The sequence below is a fragment of the Scyliorhinus torazame genome, chromosome 1 (assembly GCF_047496885.1).
Source record: "Scyliorhinus torazame isolate Kashiwa2021f chromosome 1, sScyTor2.1, whole genome shotgun sequence".
Lineage (NCBI taxonomy): Eukaryota > Metazoa > Chordata > Chondrichthyes > Carcharhiniformes > Scyliorhinidae > Scyliorhinus > Scyliorhinus torazame.
In genome coordinates, this window is record NC_092707.1 from 306,969,756 (window position 1) to 306,975,755 (window position 6,000).

A 6,000-nucleotide genomic window follows, 5' to 3' on the forward strand; every position below is an offset into this window, starting at 1 on the left:
GCCAGGCAAGGAGCCAAATCTCTCTTGCTTTCCCTCTCCTCAGAATACAGTCAGATGAGGTTCTGTCTCTCTCGCTCCCTCTTTCCCCAGGTACAGTCAGGTGAGGTGTCTTGTCCCGCCCGGCTGCTCCACAAAGTTTGCTTTCATCCTCCCAAAACATGGTTTTCGGGAGGGAATCTGCACATCTGCTGTTCCACCCCCAAAGAGTACATTTGGAAGCCCTAAGAAGTATTTTCTGCATTAATTGTGGAACTGGGGGAGCCAAAGGCAGTTTGGTGGACAAAGGAAAAAATTGGACGGCAAGAGGAGCCCAACAACAAAGGTAACCCTATCTCTTTAGCTAGATTAGGGTTGTTTTCTTTGGAATAAAGGGGGCTGAGGGAGACCTTGTTGAAGTGTATAAAATTAAGAGGGGTCTAGATAGAGTGGATAAGAAATTCCTAATCCCCTGGGTTGAGGCATCCATAAATGGGGCATTGCTTGAGGAGGAAGGAAATTTAGATGTGTTTTGAGAGGACATTCTTTCATCCAGAGGGTGATGGGGATCTGGAATTCACTGCCTGAAAGAGTGGTCAAGGCTGAAACCTTCCTAATATTTTCACATTATTTGAACATGCACTTTAAGTACCATTAGATACAAGGTTATGCAGCAAGACCTGGAAAGTGGGATGAAGCTGGATAGCATGAACCTGATGGGCTGAATGACCATCTTGCATCCAGTATATTTTTCAGATTCTGTGATTTGCTCGCTCTGACTGTCACAATCATCGGCCGTGCTCACATGATGGCGTGATTGTGCAGGAAGAAACAGGCCATGGTGAATTGTGACACATGTTCTGGGAAGTACTACAGTGCTCCTCCAGATTGGCATCTCCAGACCCCAGCGGGTTGATGCCAGCTCATGTTGCAGCGCGGCTCAGTTTTTTGTATGCTGATCACGTGTGCACTAAAGTCATGTGTCAGGTGGTCAACGGAAAGCACATGTCACCTACCAACCCTTTGTTTTCTCATGGTGGTGCAACACGTGCAGGCTACAGCAGAATGAAGGCGTCATCATTGCTCACAGGACACCGAGCATTCACCAGCACCATGTACTGGGTGTAAATGGCCGTCTGCTGAAAGGCATTCACCTTCTCCCTCCTCCCTCTTTGAGCAGCATGTTTTCCTCAGTGATGCCTCAGCCCATTCTGAAGGTAAAGAGAGATGCAGACCACCGCATCCATGTCTTGGAGCAAGGCGACTGATCATCCATGATCCCACTGAAATGGCAGAGCAGGCTCGAGGGGCTGAATGGCCTCCGCCTTTTCCTATGTTCCTATAAGTCGTCTGAGCAGGACACTTTAAGTCAGTTCAAGGTCTTTACGGGCTTCCCGTAGACTTCAGCGACATTAAAAAGCAGTGCAAATGACCAAACACTTGCACTAAGTCAGCAGCAGCCAGTGGAAATCAATCAGCAACTAATCTAAGAGTGCTGGAAACAGCATTGGTTATGGCAAGTCCTTCTCACTGCTGAACTCAGGTTCAGCTCTGCGAGGTTAAGAAAGAACATTAGTTAGATTGAAAATAGCAACACCGACAGCAAATCATGCTAACTGACATCACATTATGTCTACTTTGCACACATCAGGTGCATACTTCCTGGATTCACGCTGATGCCCTTACCAAAATGTTGTCCAGTGTGGGCAGCACAGAAGTGAATGTGGAGACGCAGGCTCCATTTTGCATTTGGAACAGCAACTGTAGCACTGAAAACATGTATGCTAATATAATAAAATGTTGCAGTCAATGTTGCTCAGTGAATGCACCGCCAGAAACATTGATGACAAGTTAGGGCCGATTCACTGAATCACTCCAATAAATGTACATTCACAAACACTGATGTTGGGGCAAGAACCATGCAGAACATCACTTTATTGAATGTACATTAGGAAATATTGATGTCGGGTCAAACCGATGCTCAATATTATCCCACAGAATACACATCCACGAAAACACTGACAAGAAAACAGGGCCAATATCATCTTTAAATCTATCCTAAAAGCATAATTTGTTCAGAAATGGTCAAGGGTGCGTCTCTGTTCAAGCTCAATTCTACAAAATACTGCACACATGTGTTTTTGGGCTAAAGAAACCTAACGTAAGCTCCTTATCAGAAAATATTACATTACATTTGAAAGGTGAAACATTCTGTCAGTTGCTTGGGCCATTTGGAATTCTTGCTTTGTTATAATAGGTCAATGCACAATACATGCTGGCTGACGAAGGTCAAGTCACACATGAGCTAGGTCCTTCAGTTACATGTGACTGAGTTCTGACAAACAGTAACTTTTTTTTAGGCTGTCTATCAAATGCTGTTTTGTTTGCTGTTCCATTTTATGATTAATAAGTGTCGACATTGTGCACAAATGGAAAAATGAGTAAAGCGAACATAGTCACTGGCATTGCTGCCAGATGAACATTTACCCTTTGAATATAGAATCCCTACAGTGCAGAAGGAGATCATTCAGCCCATCGGGTCTGCACCGACCCTCTGAAAGAGCACTCTACCTCGGCTCACTCCCCCCACCCCTCCCCCATCCCCATAACCCCACCTAACCTGTGCACCTTTGGAAACTAATGGACAATTTTAGCATGGTCAATCCACCTAACCTGCACATCTCTGGGCTGTGGGAGGAAACCGGAGCACCCGGAGGAAACCCAAGCAGGCATGTGGAGAACGTGCAGACTCCGCACAGTCACCCAAGGCCGGAATTAAACCCGGGTCCCTGGCACTGTGAGGCTGCAGTGCTAACCACTGTGCCACTGTGCCCCCTAGAATCCTGGAGTGCATGGATGTAAAAACGACTACGTTACAACTACTAAAACTTGTCTGTGTATTTCTTTTCCAAAAAGATATTCTAGGTACCACAACTTCAGTGTGATAATGTGCGGAATATTCTTTGATTATCTTCTAATAGGTGAAACATTTTAACCAATGTATAAGTCACACAAATTTTTATGTCCTCAAACAAGGGATAATTAACAAATACCGAAACAAATTATTTATTATCATGTAATTTTGATAGATCACATGACCCGGGAACATGGGAATATATCTTCAGAACTGACTTATTAATTTTGCATATTTAAATGTTTTAAAAAATGCTCACCATCAAAGGTTTCTCATTAAGATATTTTTCTTGCACCTAAATTGCATTGTATAGGTGTCTTCCCAGATAATGCTCTGATTATTCTGAAATACATGATACATTGGGGAAATGCCTTGCCAAGCTCGAATGTAGAGGCAGCACAGTGACTTTTTTTTAATAAAACCATAACCAGCATTATGTAAATATGAGGTGTAATATTCTGCTACTTCTTATGTATGTCAGGTAGTAGCAATGTCAACTGACAATATTTCTGTGATGTTCCCAGTTCAAAACTTTATTAAAAATTTACTTGCCCTTAAGTCACCATAATACTGTGACAGGCACTGTTTTATTGCAGCTTCTCATTGTTTTAAATAGTGTGATGAGTGAGCCTGCACTGGTCAACTAGATAAGTGTTCAAAGCATAATGTCCATTAACAAGTACACATTGGTTTTAGCCACAGTGGGCTTCTGTTATTTCCTTGTAATTTCCAAACATCAACTTTTTTTGGTCAGCACTAATAAGATTCTAAAAGGTTAAATGTTTAATTTCAGATGTTTTATCAGAACTATATCATACCATCAAGTCCAGGAAATTCAAAAGGGAATAAACATGTTTCAAGATGAATTATCTTTGGTGGTTTTGAAAAATCATTCCTGTCATTACGTCTACAGTCATACACACACATGCTTAACCACTACATCAGTTTTATAATATGCAGGGCCAGGGATAATATGCATTCTGCAATTTAACTGTGCAGGTATTACTGGTCATAATATAATTTTTAGCACTGAAACATTTATATTTGAACCATTTAAAATGCATAAACCATAATTCAATAAACTTTGAGTTGACCAAATGGAAATGTCCTCTTTGCTTTCAAATGATTAAATGATTACTGCACCAGTTTGTTACATTTTCTTTGCTGATTATTAAATCAAGAAACTTCTTTTCGGAAAAGGTGCATGAAAATGTATGAAAAGAATTAATTGTCAGTGTTGACAGCAAATGACAGGCTTTGATAGGTTCGTCCTTCCAATGCCGCCTGTTCCTCTTTATAGTAACATCTCATTATTTTGTTAATAAGGAATGTCTAAAATTAATTTTCACAGTCATTTCACTTAGTTATAGAAAGTAAGAGATATTTAAATCGGTTCTTTAGCATCAATACTTCGGTACAAAAAAAATTACATCCATTGCTTGAATATAAAATGTAATATTCATATGCAGTACACCAGCCACCAAATCTTATATTTAAGCACTGTACACAAAGGCCCAGGTCTTCTTGACAATGCAGGATTTTGTAGAGCATATCTGAAATATATTTACTCATACTTTCACTACCTATGCTTCTTAAACCTGCTTTCATTAGTTATATCCATGGTAACCTTTTTTTTCACATGAAATATGAATCCTGCCTGGACCTGTTTAAAAATCATTGGGCACAATATTGTGGCTGCATGGAGTAGCCTCACTCACAATATGCAAAAAGCCTTCAAATCAGTTAAATGCGGAGAGTGATAAAGTTTCAAATTGAAATGATCTCACTACTGATAAATAAAGCTTCTTTGGACCTAAATCTTGACACTAACCATACATTTCGATTTTTTAAGTAGTGATTAGGTGGGTACTCGGGGGAAAATGCTAGTCCACGCAGAGTAACAGACTCAATATCAAGTAAAAAGAGACTTGAATTCTGACCAATCTCACGTAATGAACTGAAATGCTCCAGCTTTCAACAAAGAAAAAAAAAAGCTGTGCAGTACCATCGGCTAACCACTGTCAGGAAATATAATTTGTACTCTCCGTGACTCACCTACCTCATATTCAGAATGCAAATTTATTTCACCAATAATCAGCCCCGAAGATTGCCCGAGAAAATTAATAGCATCTGTCCTTATGCACTGGCTAGTATGAACCGAGAGGATATCATACCCCTCTGACGTGGAAAAACTGTGTTGGCTTGATGGAGAAAACCCAAGGATATTTGTCCTCTTCGACAAAAATAGGCTTGTGCACATCAACAGATTACAATGTCATTTCAAAAACCTGGATATACAAATATCATCTATCACCGAATTGATTTTCTCAAGCTTGAATTGTTTCGAAGCAACAGCAAAGCTGATTTTTGGAAGGGAAAAAAAGGATTTCTCAATAAAGTTATTTTGAAAATAGAAGATTCTTTCTACCTGGCAGTAGCCAACTTGCAGTATTCTTCTGGCTGCTATTAACCCTTCTGTTGCAAAGATTCCCAGCGTTTTGGCTGCTTTCCCTTTTACAGAGGCAGTGGTTGCTCGTAATTTTAACCCAGATTTTTTTTTTTAAATAAGAAAAAAAGTGCACAATATTAAGTCATTCACTCCACACTGCCACTCCAATTCACTTTGTTACAACCACGCAGCTATAACAGCGACACCATTTGCTGTCAACCTGTAAACAGAGACTGCAATGGGAATAACAATGAACAATGGCTTTGCCGTTATTACATTGTGTGTAATTGTAAAAGGCCTTATTAGTGTACAAATGTTCTACACACTTGTGTGCAAAACCTTTGAACATTATTTTAGCAGAGACATTAAACTGCTTAAAATAATGCACTAATGCTGCACAGTGTAATTTTTCAAGGCCAACAAATTAGTCAAGCTAAGGTGTGCCAGGGCCGGCGAACAACTGGGTAAGTTAGAGGGCAGAGACTCAAATCTATGTGACTTACCTCATCATGGTTGTGGATTAGTCCAAGGGTTGAGCATTTGCATGTTTTGTTTTCTGTATGGCCAAAATTTAGTTATGCACAAACCTCAAAGGACAATCCAAGCAAATTTGCAAAAAAAAAATTGCTATCTTACAAAGACTGTATGTAGGTACAAGGAA

At 40.1% G+C, this 6,000-nt stretch overlaps 1 long non-coding RNA gene across 1 annotated transcript in view; it reads right to left on the reverse strand.

The window, feature by feature from the left end:
• The window catches only part of LOC140389995 (uncharacterized), a 29,241-nt gene extending 24,184 nt beyond the window's left edge, over nucleotides 1-5,057 (reverse strand). Inside the window, exon 1 of the long non-coding RNA XR_011934583.1 lies at nucleotides 4,950-5,057. This is a non-coding gene — a long non-coding RNA (uncharacterized lncRNA). The remainder of the gene's footprint in view (nucleotides 1-4,949) is intronic.
• Between the last annotated feature and the right edge of the window lie 943 nt (nucleotides 5,058-6,000).